Source organism: Mixophyes fleayi, chromosome 10 (assembly GCF_038048845.1).
Source record: "Mixophyes fleayi isolate aMixFle1 chromosome 10, aMixFle1.hap1, whole genome shotgun sequence".
Classification (NCBI taxonomy): Eukaryota; Metazoa; Chordata; class Amphibia; order Anura; family Limnodynastidae; genus Mixophyes; species Mixophyes fleayi.
Window position 1 is genome coordinate 97,871,669 of NC_134411.1, and position 21,615 is coordinate 97,893,283.

At 40.3% G+C, this 21,615-nt stretch overlaps 1 long non-coding RNA gene across 1 annotated transcript in view; it reads left to right on the plus strand.

The window, feature by feature from the left end:
• The first annotated feature begins 4,785 nt into the window (after nt 1–4,785).
• Nucleotides 4,786–21,615, plus strand: part of LOC142103643 (uncharacterized) — a 113,904-nt gene continuing 97,074 nt past the window's right edge. Inside the window, exons 1-2 of the long non-coding RNA XR_012679407.1 lie at nt 4,786–4,862; nt 11,079–11,148. This is a non-coding gene — a long non-coding RNA (uncharacterized LOC142103643). The remainder of the gene's footprint in view (nt 4,863–11,078; nt 11,149–21,615) is intronic.

Consider the following 21,615-nt stretch of genomic DNA (forward strand, 5'->3'; position numbering starts at 1 on the left):
TGCCATACACGCACAAGTCTGCACTGTCGAATAGGCGTCTGTTCTCCTTGTGGACACAGGGTGAATGTGCGTGACTTACTCTATGCAAATTGGCGTCAAATCAACTCTACATCAGGCCCAGAGTCTACATTTTTTTTATTATCATTTTATGTTATTTATTTGTTACATGCCTCCCACGCAATAGATAATAGTAGTTATGGGTGTAGAATAACTATTTTGGGGCTAGTTTTGAGATTGTTTTTGACCTAGGAGAAATGGCAATAGATGGAACTTACATTACTGTGCACACGGAATGTTGAGGTTAAACGATCACTAACATTTCACACGTGAGTGTTTGCGGTGACATTTTCTGTTAAATGGACAGATCTCCATGTACACGAATTTGGTTACACTGTCTGCTCCGTGTACTTGTATAAAACATGAGAAACACGCTCCCTGCCTCCGCTCCTGATTTATCTCCGAGCAGCCAACATCTCTCCTTTTTTTTTTTTGTCAATGACTCCCCGGAGACTGAAAAATAATACATCGTTGTGTTCTTAGCCTAACAATTGTTAACATATGACATTTGTGTGTGCCCCAAGATGATGTACAAATATGTTTCACCGAGCTCTTGTATGAAAATCATGAGATCCCATTTTCCGTGCCCTTATACTAATGATAACGGTGCACATTAGTCTTTTCCTTTTATGGTTCTTTGTGAGTTTGGCATTCAATTGAAAGCGGCTAATGTCAGCAGGAAATCCATAGGTATTGTAGTCGGTGGCAAGTGAGACGCGTTTGCAGGATCTGACTGAGCTTGTTGAGAAAACTGAATTTATTTCTAAAATATGGCTCTAAGATGACCAACTAGACTGGCACGCTTTATGAAATCTTAAGGCAAACGTAACCTGCCTACAAGCAAAGTGTTTTGTTTTAATAATCTCCAGTTGTTCAAAAAGAAGACGATTTTATAGTAGCAGAAAATTCTAAATTGCCCATAGTCATCAATTAAACAATGCCACCTACTGGCACTATTATCATAAAAAATGGTAAAAAGTTAGATATTCATTTTAGGTTGTGAGCTCTTTTGCTTTTTTTTTCCCCTATCATGTGTTTTCTTCCCAGTAGTTCTAAATACCTCATTTTGAAAAAAATCAATGTATTCATTTATTGTTATTTCTTTACCTTGTGCATGTAATAATGCAGGTGGTAGTTTATTTGAACTTTCTCTGCTATATCTTGTACACGTTGCTTTATGAGGATGGTTATAACACTGAAAAACACCAGATTCCAGCACGACCCTTCAGGGCATTACAAAAGTATTTTTGTGGACAGCGTGTTTGCATTTACAGAACTGCACGAGATGTTGTGCATCAACATGTAGACAGCGGACATATTGCAAAAGATGATTCACGGCTGGGTTGCTAAAGGGCAATGTGCGCCAACCTATTCACTATAGTTCATTTTGCGGGCCGGCATTTAAATGAGCTGGCAGAGGTAGAGTGTCATATATATATATATATATATATATATATATATATATCAGCTTTTAATTGGTCCTTGTTACTCACCCTCACCATTTGCTGAGCTACGTTGCATCGTTAGTATGTAAGAATACACAGTACATATGAACAGGTATAAAATTAGTTGACCTCTGGTTAATCCACTCACGGTTCTGTGAGGAAATCTGGAAAATGCGTCCTAGGGGTAGGGGCAGCAGACATCACTTGGAACCGGTTTTAACATTAAACTTGACTTGCACTAGACAGATTTTCCCAACTACATGGCCCTAAGCCGGGGCCATTTAAATAAACAAGATAGTTGGAAGACGCCGGTAGACTGAACAAGTCCAAAATGAGGAAGGGGGGGCTAAGGTAAGCACTCCACTAGAACTGTGTCCCAGGAAGGCAAAAAAAGCCCTCTCCTAAAACAAGAGATCTCTATGTACCCTTGTGCATTGAAAGGAATACCGATAACTGGATCTAATTCACAATGCATGTGCGTGGCCCAAATGCTTACAGTTCAGCTCTTTGGTTATTAGCCAGACTGGAGAGAGTTACTTTTAATTAGTGTTTATGTTGACAGGACATCCTGCAGCCTACAGAAGGTGAACCCAACGCAACAGGAGACCCCAGAGTATTGATCATGGCGTTCATTAACAATTTCCAGTTGTTTAGCTGTATGAAGCGGATGCATAAAATAAATGCGTTGTTCTACTTTCCAGGTTTTGGAATTTATTGAAAAACCTTGTACATATATGATTAATCAGCCTGGGAGAAATTGACTGCAGCGCAGCAGAAACGAAGTTTTCCCTCCTCTTTGTATAATAAATGGAAGCATTTCCCTTTGCAGATTTATCTCTGAGCGTACAATTTGCTTTGTTAAAACTCTTGTTTGTGCTGTGTCTGCTACAATGTCTAAGGAATGATCTGCTACTTTCATATTAAAGTGGATGTATCACAGAAAAAGAGACAGTATGTACAGTTTGTAACACTAAGATAAATACTGCAGGTGTTCACTGGGGGAGAAACGTGATTTGCTACGCATGGCTTATAAAACAATCTGTATAGGTCACACGTCACTTAATATCCCACAGAAGAACTGTCACCCATATATCTAGCGTCCTCATGACTTGGGCTGTAATGCTGAATATTCCGGGTGACCATCTGACTGGCTGTAATGGGATATTTCATTTTTACACTTTATGATAATAAGCACAGATATTATAAAACAAATATCACAACTTAGGATATTTTCTGAGTCTGGAAAAAGTAGCTACATTTATTTAGACCAGTGGTGCACAACTTTGTTTGAAGAATTGACCCCAAGTGTCAGTGTGCCATTGTTCTAAGACCCCAAGTGTCAGTGTGCCACTATCAAGGGAACCGAAAGTGTCAGTGTGCCATTCTCGTGGGACCCCAAGTGTCAGTGTGCCATTCTCGCGGGACCCCCAAGTGTCAGTGTGCCATTCTCGCGGGACCCCCAAGTGTCAGTGTGCCATTCTCGCGGGACCCCCAAGTGTCAGTGTGCCATTCTCGCGGGACCCCCAAGTGTCAGTGTGCCATTCTCGCGGGACCCCCAAGTGCCAGTGTGCCATTCTCGCGGGACCCCCAAGTGTCAGTGTGCCATTCTCGTGGGACCCCCAAGTGACAGTGTGCCATTCTTGTGGGACCCCCAAGTGACAGTGTGCCATTCTCGTAAGACCCCCAAGTGTCAGTTTGCCATTCTCGTGGGACTCCCAAGTGTCAGTGTGCCATCCTCGTGGGACCCCCAAGTGTCAGTGTGCCATCCTTGTGGGACCCCCAAGTGTCAGTGTGCCATTCTCGTGGGACCCCCAAGTGTCAGTGTGCCATTCTCGTGGGACCCCCAAGTGTCAGTGTGCCATTCTCGTGGGACCCCCAAGTGTCAGTGTGCCATTCTCGTGGGACCCCAAGTGTCAGTGTGCCATTGCTGTAAGACACTAAGTGACAGTGTGCCATTGTTCTAAGACACCAAGGGGTAAATGTATGAACCTCCAATTTCTGCAAGTCACCGGAAATCGGCGACTTTGCAGGGGAAATTTAAAGCGGCAAAAGCTTGTAAAGGCCAACTTGCCTTTACAAGCCATCGCCGCTTTAAACACAAGTGTCAGTGTGTCATTCTCCTGGGGACACCAAGGGGTAAATTTATCAAGCTGCGGGTTTGAAAAACCGGAGATGTTGCCTATAGTCACCAATCAGATGCTAGTTATTAATTTAATACATTCTACAAAACGACAGCTAGAATCTGGTTGGTTGCTATAGGCAGCATCTCCAGTTTTACAAACCTGCAGCTTGATAAATTTACCACCAAGTGTCAGTGTCCGGGGATAGATTTTGGTAGCATTTGTTAACATTCTGGTTTTTACAGTCTTATCCATTGCATACATGCGATCAGTATACTCTCCTACTGGTCAATGCAGTAAAAAATGCAATGCAATCCATCCCTTATATGTCATTCCCAAACTTCAGCAAAACCACATTTTTTATGACTATCAAAAGGTAAAAAAAACCTGAAATAAGCAAAACATCAAATGAGAATGATACCAATGATAAACTTTTGCATTAATTTTTGACTGCAAGTCTTACGTTGCAATTTTTACATCAGTCTTTGATAGTGCACACTTACCATTGATGGGATGATAAACGAGTCTAGTGGTTCTTGTTCGGCCCCATATATCACACAGCACTGAGTCCAGTGGTCCTGGTTAGGTCCCACATATCACATAGTATTGAGTTCTGTGGTCCTGTGTATGAAACATATATCACAGCGCTGAGACTAGTGGTCCTAGTTAGGTCCCATAAATCACAGTTGTGGGTCCTGGATATAACATACATATTACATAGATATTACACAGAACTGAGTCTAGTAGTCCTGGTTAGGTCCCATATATCACACAGCACTGAGTCCTGTGGTTCTGGTTAGGTCCCATACATCACACAACACTGACTCCAGTGGTCCTGGTTACGTCCCATATATCACACAGTTGTGGGTCCTGGATACATCATACAGATTACACAGATATTATACAGTATTCAACTACAGTGGTCCTGGTTAGGTCCCATATATCACACAGTTGTGGGTCATGGATACATCACACATATTACTCAGATATTATACAGTACTGACCCGAATTTACCTCACATATTACACTGAACAGAACCTCCGGGGTGTATAGAGGGAGCTGGCTCGTGATTCGCTGCTGAACACCACGTGATTACATTTTTCCTGTGAGTTGTAGTCCCGTGGACGTTCTATTCACCGATGTGTTACAGGTGTCGGGACTACATTTCCCACAATGCTGCGGGAGGTGGCAAGCGTGTCGTCGTTCCTCCTCAGACTATGACTAAAATGTCCGCAGCCAGGTGAATCATAGTGTTACATTTTCAGTGAGTTTAACTTATCATTGTTTTCTTTCAGGTACATTGTAATAGTGAAGCAGATATTCATTGTATAAAATGTCTGTTTGCAAGCTTGACAACAAATCATGCCCTGGTTTACGGTTTACCTCAGTGCTTCCCCATATTACCCCTCAATCCTGATGGCAGCTTATTTACTGTAAATCATTGCACTTGCTTGCTGTTGTTGAATTTTTTTGTTGTTTATTTTTTTAATTAGTAAATATTAGATTTTTGTGTTTATTTGATTTTTGTAGACAGGCCAGGACCAGTGTGCATTGTTTATAGCATCCCACACTTATATGAAAAGTCTGTATGTTTTCAAAACAGAAAAAAAATCTGGTTTTCCATTATTTCAGTGCGCTTTATTGTCGCTGCGCAGGAGTTGCAGATCAGAATTGTACAATCCTATTTGGTCCAAGGGCTGTGTTGGGGGGGATAGTAGTCCTTTAAAGATGTCACCATGAAGTATTATTTGCTTAAACATGTAAAATATGTTTACTACAGATAAATAGAAACCTCTGTAGTTACGCCGTAACCTATCAATAGTGGTAAAGAAAATTCCCACAGAGGCGTTGTGGCCATTCCATGTATTGGGTGTGGTCACATGAAATGGGGAGACAGACATTCCCCCTCATGTGTAACATATTTTGCATCCCCCACTCCTGTAGTAACACATTGTTCCTCTATGATCTCTGTAGTTGCACATTCTCCACCTCACCCAGGTAGTGAAATCCTCCAGGATGTTTTGGTGTATGTGTATATGATAGATATATATATACCTCCCAGCTGTCCTGATTTTAGGGTTTAGTGCTGTAAAGCGCTAGGCAGCCCTCTGGAGGTGTGGCCATACCCCCGTCGTAACATGGCCTCTCCCACTGTCTCGATGACGGGTACTGAAATGTTGAGAGATGTAATATAGCTAGTTGACGTGCCTTTATGGGCCCTACTAGTTGGATTGGATTAAGGATAAGTGATTTTCGGAAATAAAATTGTTGTGGTTGAATTGGCCTTTTCATGAGTCAGCCATTTTATGTGCGTAAACTCATATGCAGCCTATCACTTCACTAGGAATTAGTGACTTTTTCATGAGGCACAAATTTGAAGGGCTGCATCCTCAGCCCACAAAATGTCTGCTTCCACTGTGTGTAGGCTACACTTACAGGAACCTGTAAAGCCAGTATTGTATTACTGAGCTGAATAATACATGCAAAATAACTAATCTTTTTGAAAGTAACTAAATTTGTCCACCCTTCTCTCTTTCACCTCTTCGGTAGTTTGTCATGTTAGTTGGGAACAGCTTCATTAACTGAGCAGAAAGAGTGCAAGTGACAGGTTTGTGACCTTGATCTGCAGAAATACATTCTGTGGACTGGTAGGTTTATACACGGGTAGAGCCAGTGATCGGGTTTGCCAACACATTTCTGTACTGACGTGTATGTTATAGAGGTTCTGTGGCTGATTGGAGTTAGTGCATCTCTTACCTGGATTTAGTAAGCCACGCAACCTGTGGAGTGTACATTATTAGTAATTAAAGGGAGGAGCTGGCAAACCCTGCCGGTGATGTCACAGCAGCTCAACAGACTGCGTACGATTCCATTAGGACACTGCGCTAAAGATGTATTAGGTGGCTTTAGCCGTCTGTGATGGAGTAAGTAAGGAGCATTAAACTTTACTTTTTAATACAGCTGCAGTAGAATATATTTCTATGCATATTCATGTGTATGAACATTACAATTAGGGGACTCTAGTACTTTTGCATATACTTTACTCACTTTCACAAGTCCTTCTTTATCCTTGTCTTTGTTTTGCACTTTTCACCTCCATCACAAGACGCTGTCAAAGTCCGCAGCGCAGCATCACTCGAAGAAGGGAGAAGCTGGTCTGGAGCTGTCCCTAGAGAGACTTGCTCAATCGTAATCTTCACGAGCCACATCCATATCTATCAGAAGCAGCCTAATTATAGAGCTCAGAGATTTTAATGGCTCACTGAAATTTACATGCAGTTGGAAATATGAATATTCCGAAGCCAGCAGTCAAAATATCAAATGATTGGCTTTAGAATCAATGAATTATAATGCAGCGTTTGATTTTCAGAGGCGGGTGCTTCCAAATAGCTCGGCACACATCATTACAGAAGGAACGAACCCCACTTATCATTAAACAGTTTGCATTTTACGACTAGTTATCACGTATATGCCTGAACCTTTATCTGTACCCACACAGGACACTGTCAGCAAGCAATAAGCCTTTTTTTTTTTTTTTTTTAACTGTGCACCTGCAAATACTTTTTAAAAATATTATGTGCGTTATCTACTCTACTTTTTATGACATGTGTATAATACAGACAAACTTGTCACTTTACTTTTGACCACAATGATCTATTTTTCAAGTAACCAGACAGCACTTTTTGTCTTGTTAGAACATTTACACCTCAGATGCACTTTTGACATTCTTCACTGGGTGCGTTTCTGCGCCTTTTGTTCCCCCCCTGTTGTTGTTAATATATTTGTTTCTCCAGCCTCTTGGAAAGATCCTTATATCTAGGTGGTGAAGATAAGGAGCTGCACAAGCAGCCCTCAAAAACCGAGAGTACTGTTATAAATCCCGTTTTATTTTATGAACAAATAAATGCTCAGATAAAATATTCGAGGATCGTTGCTTGAATACTTGCCATAGGAGCGCTACTGTAATAACCACAGTGACATTAATTTAGTGCAATGTGCCGTAGGAAGAAGAAGGAAGGAGGGAGAAGGGCATTAAAAGAGAAAAATTACTATCCCTTGGATTTATTGGGATTGGCCTTCCTCATTTTCAGCCATCATTAGTTGATTAGGTGCTGATGACAGTATGGACGATTGTGCTAGTATAGTTGGCTACGAAGGGCCCTGAAGGTACTCTGTTAATTGAGACGATGTTCATATTCTTAGTTACTGAACATAACTGCAGAGAAATGAATAAAAAGAAAATATTCTTGTATAACTGACCACCTCAACTTTTGTCTGTTTCTCTGTGATGAAACGAAGAAATCCAGCTAACCGGAGACAAGGAGAGCAAAAACATCTCCGTTCATATATTTTTAAAATTTTGCTTTCATCGTGAATTCATACTACACTTATAACCATCTGACTTTATTGTTGTCCATGAAATATATCTTCATTGCTTAAAATATAGTCTCCAACCGAAAAGGGGGCATTCTAGACCCCCAAGGTGCAGGGGTCCTGTAGGCCACCGTCCCTTGCCTAACAAGCACCACTTGAACCATGGTGGGCACTGCCGTTTTCTGAGCCCTGCAAACACTGGAGGACTGGATCCTCCAGCAGAGTCCAGTCGTTTTAGAACTCAGTGATTTTGTGACCAGGAAACTGGCATTCTAAAGCAATGATATGAACAGTTAGAGCATCATACAGGTGAATGGGCAATTCTGTTTTCCTTGAAACTGTCTCATGGATGGGCCACTGGACGCCTACCCCCAGAGTCTCAAAGATGGGCCACTGGACTTCTGCCCGGAACAAGGATTCTTTTTTGCGGGGGAAATAAGCTTTGACTGCAGTTGTTTTGTAATTGTTTTTTCATTTGACAAACCCACCCTCTTGTTCGTGGTATTCTATGCAAAGGAGAAGGTGGTTTATTAAACTGCCTTGTTTTTAAAAAAAGAAAGATAGCTACTGTTTCTTTGAGAAGCATAATGAAACTAATTATGTATGTTTATGACATGTAAGTGTCTAGAGAAGACACCAATGTGGATATATGGGATATAGCCAGTTCCTAGAAATGTTTATATTCCACCGTTGGGAATGAAAGAAGATACTGTGATATAATACTGCTTTGTACAAGCCAAATCACAGTGCATGCCCCTAATGTTTAAGGAGGGGCTCGGGGAAAAATGTAGTACTACAGTTGCTTGTGCTATAACTTTTGTTAATATTTAAAGGGCCTATTCTGAGTTTCTGGTCTTTAGGGATATTCAGCAGTTCTTACTAAACTGACATGTTTCCATGAACATGAGATGGGAGATGTGGTATGGTAACACGAGTGTAGTGTGCACTGCATGAGTGTCTATCCATAGAGATTACTAAACTCTGAAAGGAGAGATGGAATAAATTAACATATGTGCACAGGTCTTAAATCTTTGTGGTTAGCACTTCTGCTTTACAGCGCTGGGGTCATGATTTCAATTCCCGACCATGGCCTTATCTGTGTGGAGTTTGTATGTTCTCCCCATGTTTGCGTGGGTTTCCTCCGGGTGCTCCGGTTTCCTCCCACACTCCAAAAACATACTGGTAGGTTAATTGGCTGCTAACAAATTGACCCTTGTCTGTGTGTGTATTAGGGAATTTAGACTGTAAGCTCCAATGGGACAGGGACTGATGTGAGTGAGTTCTCTGTACAGCGCTGTGGAATTAGTGGTGCTATTGTCTTCTCCCTACACTTAATACTTAATCCTCTGTCACCTTTTCTTCATCTTTTAGCACTTTGCAGTCAGAATTCAAACAGTAGCTGTTCCAGTCAGAGCTAGAGAGATCTATGCATGCAATGCATGATGGTGGATGTAGTTTTCCTTCATTACACACAGAGCTGTGAGGTCAAAGTAGGATGCACTTTACAGAAAACTAGCTGGGATTCACATAACCACCTACAACGGTTGTTTATTGGGTCACAATATTAAGAGAGAAATATTTTGTTGCCACATATTTTTCATACAGATTTTTTTTACAGATGCAGTTACCCTTGAATATGTTTTTTATTTTCTGGAGAAGGCTACATACTTATTAATAACAAAGATGTACAAATCATGGGCCTGATTCATTAAGGATCTCAAATGAAGAGGATACTCATTTCAGTCTCCTGGACAAAACCATGTTACAATGGAAGGGGTGCAAATAAGTGTTCTGTTTTACACATAAGTTAAATACTGACTGTTTTTTCATGTAACACGCAAATACTTGATAGCTTATTTGTACACTGAAATTTAAAGTTGATATTTGTGTGTTACATGAAAAAAAACAACAGTATTTAACTTATGTGTAAAACAGAACACTTATTTGCACCCCTTCCATTGTAACATGGTTTTGTCCAGGAGACTGAAATGAGAATCCTCTTCATTTAAGAACCTTACTGAATAAGGCCCCATGTTATTATCCATTAGGGCATATAAATCTTGACAATAAAAGGTAGGTGGAAGTTTCCTTTAAATCTGAATTAGTAGGTAATGTTGGTGAAACCATAATTTGAAGGTCCCCATCACCCTTTTCTTCATCCCTGTAAAATGGTTCAGTTCTTGCAGTACAGCAGGTGCTAAGCTGATATATGATTGTCGGTTGTCATTTACTGGAGAGCCTCACTATTCACCAACACTGTCAGATAAATTTATCAATTGTCTTTGGTGTTAGTTTTTTCTATTTTTTTATTTTTTTTTGCACTATGTAAACCAACTGTCCTGAAACTTCTGTATCCTGATGCGTCCCCTGGAACAAGTGTTGAAATATTGACATAAAAGGCGTGCAGAAACATAGTTGTGACATTTAAACTGCATAAATGGAATTTTCACAGCCCTCAGAGATAAAGAAAGTGTTTAATTTGATCACTGATCTAGGAGCTGCCATAAAACAGTGCTTCAAGTCCAGGGAGGTGATTGTTGACGAGGTGGATTTATAACATTTTTGTGTGACCACACCATATTTAAGACTTGAAAATATTTTGTTAATATGTCTCACTATATATAACACAACGTTTAATTTTGAAGTCATTATGCACGGGGCTACAGCATACTGCAGCAACTCCTGATACTTGGAAAAGGACTTTTGCCTGAAATCGCCTGTTGAAGACTAAGAAACACACAGTTGCTGTAATTTGACAGTTTGTGAAGAACATACACCATGTAACCATGGAAGCAAAGTGTGGTCTATCCTGTTTCCATAGTTACATATGTTGCTAAGGAGAGTGCATTCTTCACAAACTAGCTCTTAAATTGCAGAAACTGTGTGTTTCTGAGTCTCCAACAGGCAATTGTAGATATAAGTACTAATTCAAGTATCACAATAAATTTCAGTAATAGGTAGTGCATAACATAATGATTGTTAGCAACATCATCTTGGGTAGAGATACTCTTTGAATCAAGCAGGTTTTTTTTCTGATTGACAATCACCAGCTCAATTTAACCCTTTACTGTTTCATATTTAGGTTATACCTGTGTCTTTTCCAGTCATTGGAATCTGGAGGACTACAAACCTTTTCCACAGCTGAATTGTTGGTAAGTGCAATCTATGCATACATTAGGAAGCACATTATAATGACATTTGAATATGATGTACCATTCATTTTTACTAAGTGTGGGTTAGGAAACCAGCCCTTTATAATTGGCATGTGGTGACGTTTACATTACGGGTAAGATGATGTTTAAATAACAGTGCTCACAATCTGATCACAGAGCTTGTTACTGTATCATTAACATCAACAAACACCTAAATAGGAATTATCAGGAAGACCTTCCAGAACCACAGATCAGAGTCCATTCACATCTTGTGACCATTGCAAATCTTACAAGTCAACATTCTCTGCTTTAAGTTACACTATCTACTAATAAATGGGTAATTACAGATGTAAACTTTTTTTTTTTTTTTAAAAACTGCAATGTTGTAAAGTCATTGTGTCTGAAATAGCCGTATAATAAATTAACTTGTCAAGTAGATACAACATGTAATAATGGTATTCTGCCTATCCAATATGCAAATAAACTCAGATTTACACAACTACTCAATTTTCTCTTTGCTAAAACCCCCAATTAAAACTGACAAAGATTAGCTCCTTAACCCCTTTGAAGCTAATGTGGACTCAGGATAGATATATGTGTGTGTATGTGTGTGTGTGTGTATGTGTATATATATATATATATATATATATATATATATATATATATATATATATATATATATATATATATATATATATATATATATATATATATATAATGCTGCTCTGTGATAGTGAATAAGTTAATGTGTATTTTATAGCACAATGTTTGATTTCATGACTTTAACCCTTACGTAGTAATCGTAAGAACAGCAAAGTTAGGAGTGTATGCGGCACGAAAGCATCTGTTTTACATCGGTACCATCACTAGATCCCAGTAGTCTGTGCGGTTATTTTTACTTAATATTCTGTTTGCTGTATATAGTATCTTCTGCTATTTTATTGTATGTTTCTGTATCTTTATCATGTTATGTCCATGGTGTCCTCTTTTTGTAAAGCATTGTGGTATATGTTGGTGCCTTATAGATGAATACTTTTAACAATAATGAGAATACTCTAGAATTAAATATTATTGCACTACTTCCCGTGTTTGTGCACTCTGGCCTCTGAAAGTGTGGTCATATTGGAGCGATCAACTCCATGATCTGTTTTCATCCCTGGACTTAGTTGTTAGTATCGGAGTTGTCTTTAGTAGGACTTTGTTGATATCCAGACGTCACTGCCCACTGCTCCATCTTCACTGAATACCAGATATCACTGTCACACTATTCACTTACCAGTTAATACCAGATGTTACTGCTACACTGCTTACATGGCAGTGAATACCAGACGCTACTGCCACAGTGCTTCTGAGCCAGTGAATAACAGACGTTACCGCCACAGTGCTCCTGTGACAATGAATACCAGATGTTACCGCCACACTACTCCTATGGCAGTGAATACCAGATGTTACCGCCACAGTACTCCTGTGCCAGTGAATACCAGACGTTACCGCCACAGTGCTCCTGTGCCAGTGAATACCAGACGTTACCGCCACAGTGCTCCTGTGCCAGTGAATACCAGACGTTACCGCCACAGTGCTCCTGTGCCAGTGAATACCAGACGTTACCGCCACAGTGCTCCTGTGCCAGTGAATACCAGACGTTACCGCCACAGTGCTCCTGTGCCAGTGAATACCAGACGTTACCGCCACAGTGCTCCTGTGCCAGTGAATACCAGACGTTACCGCCACAGTGCTCCTGTGCCAGTGAATACCAGACGTTACCGCCACAGTGCTCCTGTGCATGTGAATACCAGACGTTGCTGCCACACGTACATGATAGGTTATGCAAAGTTCCAGTGCAGGCCAGAATCCAGGTATGTGGCAGATATGGTGTGCTGCCTGATACGTGATAGGTGTGCTGCCTGGGACGTGATAGGTGTGCTGCCTGATACGTGATAGGTGTGCTGCCTGATACGTGATAGGTGTGCTGCCTGATACGTGATAGGTGTGCTGCCTGATACGTGATAGGTGTGCTGCCTGGGACGTGATAGGTGTGCTGCCTGATACGTGATAGGTGTGCTGCCTGGGACGTGATAGGTGTGCTGCCTGATACGTGATAGGTGTGCTGCCTGATACGTGATAGGTGTGCTGCCTGATACGTGATAGGTGTGCTGCCTGATACGTGATAGGTGTGCTGGGCCACTGCACAGAAGCCAGAATATATAAAATGTAGAGGAAAAATAAGCTCCAATATTAGGTATTTCAAGAAGGGGAACTCTATAACCATTTTCAGATCTGAAAACTCACATACAGTGGGAAAAGTTATATAAAGTGTAACAGAAGTGGGTTTCTCAGTGAGGGGGACATGTACCCCAAGGGTACCTTAGGGAATGTCAATAGTTATTTCAGCCTGTTACATTTTACTTAAAATAATGGTGTCCTTTACTAAGCAAAGTTTATAATAAATAATGTAATATATATACAAGAAAGCTATTTACTAAACAACAAACATATATAAAATGTTATTTATTATTTATATAAATATTATTCATTTACTAACCCTGCTCAAAGGTCAAATATAAACCAAAACCAGAGCGTTCAATCAGACATTTACTTTCTGGGGGCGATTCAGAGCTGGACCCAGGTGCATTCGTGTCACGTAAATAACTGCGTAGTATTTGTCACACCGAGCGTGTGCACTCCGTGCTCCAGTATTTTCACCTGCACGTATCTGATACTTGTGGCCCCTTTGCGTTTAGAGTCATCCGGGGACTTAACATGCAAGTTCAGGACCATGCAAACACAAGCTAAACACTCCCCTTTAAGATGCGTCTTGTTTACCTGTGAAATACATTGCTTGGTAAGTGCAACAACTGTCCCCACGCAGGATGGGCGCAGTTTTTGAGTTGATGTTGACTGGCGCATATCTGCTCTTGACACATCTGTACGTAGATTTACGTTTGCACACGTCTAAAGATGGCTGAAGCTTAAAATACAAACATGGAAACATAAAGTGTGCAGACTCATATATGCAAATGATATTTCATCATCATCAGTTGTTTGTATAGCGCCACTAATTACGCAGCGCTGTACAGAGAGCGCATTCACATCAGTCCCTGCCCCATTGGAGATTACAGTCTAAATTCCCTAACGCACACACACACTAGGGTCAATTTTGATAGCAGCCAACTAACCTACTAGTTATATTTCCTATTTCCCACATTTTTTTTCTTAAGTATTGTATTTTTAGTAATATTAATGGAAAATCACCAAGCATATGTTATGATTCAGGTTGATATGCAAAGAAAATGCCACACACAATACAGACCGGTTGACAAATGCTCCGAATTCTGAATACCAGTGTGTTCAATGTAACAACTTCATGTATGTCAGATCATACCTCAATACTGGCTCTTTAGATGAAATATTAGCCCTTATAGACTAGGATAAACAAGGTCATTCCTTTGATGAGAGTGGACAAAACAAATAATATTTTAAGTCAAAGACACATACTCACACGGCTCCATCAGGGGTATTTTTAATTGTCGTAATGAACTGCAAAACATCGTGACCTTCTAAGACGTCCGATATGGGAAAAAAAAAAAGAGCAGTCCATATATTTAAAGGTAACAAATGATTCATGGCAACTTAACAGAAAGGCCTGTGGGTCTTCTTTCTGTGCGAATGTTTTTTTCTGCATTACAAACCCTAACATTAAATTGTGATAAATTGAGAGCGGAGGCTATTCATACAAATCAATGGCTTTAGTGTATGTGTCATTAGCCTGAGAAATGCAGGCAGCGGTCAGTACTATTAATCATGCGATGATCCGCTGTCTTCAACGGGATGCAAGTAGATGCGTAAGGAAGGTTAAGGAATTAAATTATCTCTGTGTGTTGTTTTATATATTCACCTGGTAATGGTACAGGAAAACCTATCCGCATAATGCCGTTTAACAAGAAAGCTTCCCCTGATATAAATCAGCTTGCTAAAATGTTGTGTTAATTTACTTTTAATAATAAAACACAAGAGTATTGTGCAATACCTCTCATCTTCTGTAGGTCATCCAATGACACAATCCGGGTCATATATTCACAATATTGATGTACAGATAATTGTTCATCGGGATGCGATAAAACAAATATTGCAGAAATGATATCTGTGATTTTTTTTTTTTATATCTCTATAAAACAGTAAGGACTCTTATTGAGCAAGTCCATGGCCAGTAAGAGACTGCATGATCCAGAGTAAAACCTTAACGCAGAGTGTTTCTCTCTTTCATCCTATAAATCTAATGTTCACTAACCCATGACCATGTTCTTCATTCCGGTAACTTGCCGTGGTAAGGGGGTATGATTACAGTTTAATATATTACTGATAGAGTTCATTTTTGGCTATCACGGTATGACAGGAATATGTGAAAGGATTAGAGTCTTGAATTTTGAATCCACAACAGAAGAGGATATTGTGGATGAACAAATAGCGGTAGCGTTTCTAAGAATTTTTCATAGTGATACACGGTGTGAATTGAATGTTAATATTGTCAGTATATATCTTCATTTAAAGGGTAAGTGGAAGCAATATTTTAGGGAAGATATCAAAGACTGCACATTTCTTGTGAGAAATAATATACCAGAATATCCACCATCCTCTCGCTGTTCTCTGCACTTATTATCATCCAATCAGGCTCTTCTATCAACCCCAAAATTTCCTTTGTTCCATGCACCTTCAACTCACGCTGGTGAAGTAGGAATCCTCCTCTGGTCTTCCCAATCCTTTGAAGCCCATCTATCTGTATTTTTATTTTTTCTCCACTCTGTATCCATGTTGCTGTCCCGTCTACCATTTACTCAACAACTTTGCTGCTTGGCTGACGTACCTTGTATCCATTGATTTACCCACCCTCATACTTTGTGATAAAAAACCCTTATAACTCTGCTGCCACAAAACTTTTTTCACTTACTATCTACTTTTGTTTCTCCCAATGGACTTCATATTCCACTTATTGTGATGGTCTATTCTTTTGACTTTGTCTTTTCCCGCATCAGCCACCCTCTAGTTTATCCAAATGGGGTTTCGCACTCTCTGATAAAACCTCCTTTCCTTGAGACTTACCCTCTGACCCCCCTCTTTGTGCATTCAGCTTCAACTAAAATCCCTAGACCAGGCTTGGCTAACCTGTGGCACTCCAGGTGTTTGTGAAACTACAAATCCCAGCATACCCTTCCAAAAATAAGCTGCTATATATTGGCAAAGCATGCTGGGGCTTGTAGTTTCACAAACACCTGGAGTGCCACAGATTAGCCAAGCCTGCCCTAGACCCTCTTCTCCTTTCTTCTTGAACTTCTCATCTATCTCATTATGACTGTGTCCTGCCCTTGTCTCCTACTACAGCAATACACTTACTTCAGCCCTTGACATGGGTGTTTCCGTCCCCACCACACAGAGTCTTCAAAATTCACATCTCAGCCGTTGGAATTTTAAGCTTACTTGTAAAAGTTATTCTTCACTGCTGATATTTGCTGGGAGAAATCTTGCTCCAACACAAATCCCCAAAGGGTTACTTTTTCGCACATTTAGCTGACTGTATGAGGGAGATAATGTTTCATTCTATGGAACCAGGGGAGGACTGGGATAGGGTGGCTTCTGCTCCCAGGCTGGTACAATATTAGCATGTTGGGGCTACCACATGCGTGCGTCCGTATGTGCTCCATTTTAGGGCTGTCTGCATGTGCCCAGCAGGCTACAGGCAGGTAGAGGATGCTGTCTGGCCACTCGGTTGTGTTTTCAACACAACTAGAGCTGCTGAGCCGTATCATGAGTCTGATTCTCTGCCACAGCACGCAGGCTTCCGTCATATCTTGAAGATATGCTAGCACAATGATTGGTGGATGGCAATGGCCCTTCACCAGTCAGCGTAGTGGAAGGTTTCCACACACCGATTGGTGAATGGCTGGAAATATCCACCAACCAGAGTACAGAGTGCTGTTAGAAGTCTGTACAGCGCGCCTAGAGACAGCAAAGAACTGCAGGAGGGGTAAGTAATGTAACTGGATTGCCTCCAGATATCTGATGCATTTTTAGGGAGAGCAGTGGGGTCAGATCTGGGGTCTGCTTTTCTTTTATTATAGCAGAGATTAAGGGGATATCTGGATTATTTTGTCACCAGAGATCTGGGGTCCGACTCTTTATTACTACAGATATTCGAGAGGGAGAGGACATGTATAATAATGCTACCATAGAGCTGGGGTCTGACTTTTGTATTACAATAGAGATTACAATCAAGGGGGGATGCATTATAAAGCTATCCTAGACCTAGGGTCTGCTTTCTTCCCTAATCTATATTTCCTCTATTTAACGCTATCAATATTAAATTAGTACAATAGTGTTATCGTTACATTATTACTTGTATATAAACTGTAATCCTGTATATTGAGACTGAATTAAGACAACACTGTGCATCTAATGATCAAGCCAAACAGCCCTACTTTAATCATTGCTTCTTTTGCCTCCCTATTAAATTATACGAAAATTGAAATGTAGATTAATAGCATATTACACTAGAATGCTCTATGTATTGTATATCGGTGGCTAGATTGCTGTCTGTTTTGTATAGATCATACATTTTTGTATTGTATAACGGTCAATATAATGGTCTGTGTATTGTATAGAGGTCACTAGAATAATCTTGTGATTGTGAATTGGTCACTAGAATGCTCTTTGTATTGTATAGCGATCAGTAGAATGCTGTCTATTGTATAGCGGTCTGTAGAATGCTCTCTGTATTGTATGTAGGTCATTAGAATGATCTCTGCACTAGTCAGATGGTGCTGTGTTGTATTTAATTATAGCTCTTTCACATCACAATTTTTCATATGTTGTTTATTTAAACCACACCCATGTGTTTTTTTTTATCACGCCCCTTTTTTCCATTTCGGTGCATTAGTAGAAACGTCTGGGCCCCTTAAGCTAAAAGTTGCCAGCCAGTCCATGTATGGAACTCATTTTAATAATGATATTTGCTAAGTTACCAGCAATAACTAATACACAATAAGTGCAGTTTATTACTCCTAGAATTTCATCTTTGCGCAATAGGAAATCCTTTGCTGTTTGGCCTCATCCAGCCAACCTGAGACCCGGCTAGAGCTGCAATTGTTGATTTTCTTTCATCAAATATTGTAGCGGAGAGATCAGACCCAACATAATATTGGCACTGTGGGATTGGCATCCCTAAAGTGATTGCTTTGAGGAAGGAGCACAAGTCATATTTCCTGTCATCATCTCCTAATGCCCCACTCAGAAACAACCGGTTCCTCTACGCAGAAGAACCTTGACAAGTTTTATGAACAGAGGTTTAAAGAAACATTAAAACTAATTTGACTGCACACAAGCATCCTGGTTTTGCTCATTAGAAGGGATGCAGTCTTACCAGACTGGTTTCTTGTATTTACGGTATAATGGGCCTGTATAAAGCCAAACCACTGATCTTCAATACAGCTTTTCCTATATCCATATCGTCAGCATTCAGTAAATTAAAAATGCTGTGATAATTTTTTTCATCAGTAATACATTTTTTTTTTCTTTTTCTGCTTTGCATTCTCAAACTTGTTTCACATTTCTGTGTATCAATCTTAAAAGAGTGTTTGATGAAGCAAGATAGCAGTAAAAGATGTGTAAGTGCAGGCACGCACCACCGCAGTCGTCGTCCTCCTTAGCCGACTGCTCGGTTATCCTGGACACCTCCGTGCAATCAACTTATCGCTCAGCGGCACAATGCGATCAGGCGAATTGCTGCTATGGGGGTTTGGCTTACTATGAACGTTCCGATTGACTCTCTGAATTTTATAGCGCAGGAAGCTCTTTACTGCTGTGCCGAGTATAGGTGCAGTCATGCTGTTCCTGTGTAACACCTGCCAGTCTTTGTATGTTGTCCTGGTTCTGGTCTCTGCTTTGGATCTGACTACTTTCTGGACTGCTGCCTGCCCTGAGTTTTGCTTTGGAACCGGATTAGTCTCTGGATTGCTGCCTGCTCTGACCACTGGGTGGGACTTAGACTATCTGTAGGAGGCTGCCTGATTACCACGCAGACTTAGCACCTGGTCTGTGTGAATCCTGCGTTTCCTTTTTTCACTACAGTAATGATGGGTGTCTCCTATATCTCTAGCACCAGGTTCGGTTACAGAATAAAATTAAGATCTGGGGGCAAACAAGTGCTAATGAGCACCTTTCTCTATAAGGCAAAGAAAAGATGATTCCACGACTAGCCTCGTTCACGTTGTTCATTCTAGGGGGGGTTAATGTATTAAGCTGAGAGTTTCTGGCGGGTTTGAAAAGTGGAGATGTTGCCTATAGCAACCAATTAGATTTTAGTTTACAACAATGATTGTATTATCAATAGCTTATAGAAAACCTAATACAATACAAAAAAAGAATATACGTAGATTAACCTGAAAGTGATAGAGAAAAGGGGGGTGGGGAGTGAGAGGAAACAGGGTGGAGAGTAGGAGGAGACACCTTTATGTAGTACATTCTACAAAATTATAGCTATAATCTGATTGGTTGCTTTAGGCAATGTCTCCACTTTTCAAACCTGCCGGAAACTCACAGCTTGATACATTTACCCCTAGCAATTTTTGACCTCTGGCCTCACAGTGATAAACATACACACAGACTCACTAAGCTCATATTAATATTTGTGCAATTCATATGTATATTATATACAGTACATATAAATTGCACATCTGTTATATTAATATCTATATATACATTTATGTATTAAGTCATTTACATATTATAAATTAACTTGCTTGTAGACGGCTGATGATTAGACGGTCCAATCATCCGACAATCTTTTTCAAAGCATTCAAACTCTGACAGTAGTGGAAAGTGCTGTTTATATGGACACAGGGCCCACCGATATTTAGTAGCTGTAGCAGACGCCTTTCTATGGTGAGTGCCTGGTTCTGTACATTCTTCAGTCTCCATGATATATATTCTCTATACAGGACACTTGGGCACATATGGTGCTGTGCAGCCCAAATAAAACACACCCCCCCACGGTGTACTAATTACTTTCTTCTTTGGCTTCAACTCCCAAATGAACTGTGTCTTGTGCAGTGCGCTATTCAGACACCCATCTATTAAGCGGGCAGAGATTCGCCTGTGGTCCGTGGTGAGAGGTGATCAGCTATTTTCTCTCACTGTTGGCAGTGGTGGGCCAGTACAAGTCTAAGTATGACCCAACTACTGACATACCCGACCGCTCAGCGATCGGACTGGATGATCGCATTGTAACAAGTTTGAACAGCTTTGTTGTTTTACAACGCTTCTCAAATTTCAAGTGGGGTAATATAGTTCAAAAAGTTTTCAATTTGTTTTTGGTTTTTTTAAAGTTTTATTTTGCAAGGTCAATACAACAATAAGAGACGATTGACAAAAATAAAATAGTTAAAAGAAATAGACAAAAAGTAATCAAATCAATGATCACCACAAAACATGCCAAACACTTAGTCAAACGATCCTTTAAATGTAGTAGTAGCGAATGACCCAAAGTTTTTAATGAGAGAGGGTTGAGAAGAAAAGACAGGGTGTAGAGAAGGAGAAAGAAAGATGCGAGAGAAAGGGGAGAAGTCCAAGAAAGAAGTGAGGTATTAGAACTGGGTTATGTAAAGGGCGAGCACGCCTGAAAGAAGGCTAGCCATGGATCCCAAACCATGGTGAAAGCTCTCGAAGTGTTCCGAATAATGCTGGTCATATACTCCATCCGTTGAGTCTGCCAGACTCTATTGATTATGGACTGCATGGAGGGAGGGGATTGCATAGGCCAGTCTGACGCTATTTGGCAAGTAGCTGCCGAAGCAATGTGCCTAATCAGTTTGTTCTGATGTCGGGATGCTGAGGAAGCCTCCAGAGGGAGTAGAAAAAATTTGGGTTCCAGGGGAATGTCAACCTGAAGAATTGCACTAACCAGGCCTCTAATCTCAACCCAGAAGCCTGATAATTTGGGGCACGACCACCATATGTGGAGGAATGTGCCTTCTTGGGAGCACTCTGGCCAACACCGATCAGATGAGTCATGGAGAATTCTGCATAGACGCGAAGGCACATAGTACAAAAGTTTTCAATTTTTAAAGGCTATTCTAGTATGGAGTACTGAGTTTTACTATTAAGCCAAACCTACAACTGATCATTTTTCTCTAAACATATTTTTGTACAGATTGTCTTTTTAGCAGGAGTTGAGGTGATCAGTGATATTTCGTGCCTCTGTTTTGCATTTCTGGAGGTGATATCACACAAAATTTAGAGGTTAAATATAATGTCTAACTGGCACAGTATTTGTTTTGTATTTTCCCATATGTTTATTTTACATTGATTTATATTTACCCAGCTCTGTAGACATAATAAACGCTTGTGACACCTGCACATTTTAATATGCAAATTAATTCCTTCCAATCATTATACCAATTACCGTTGCAGAAGCAGGAT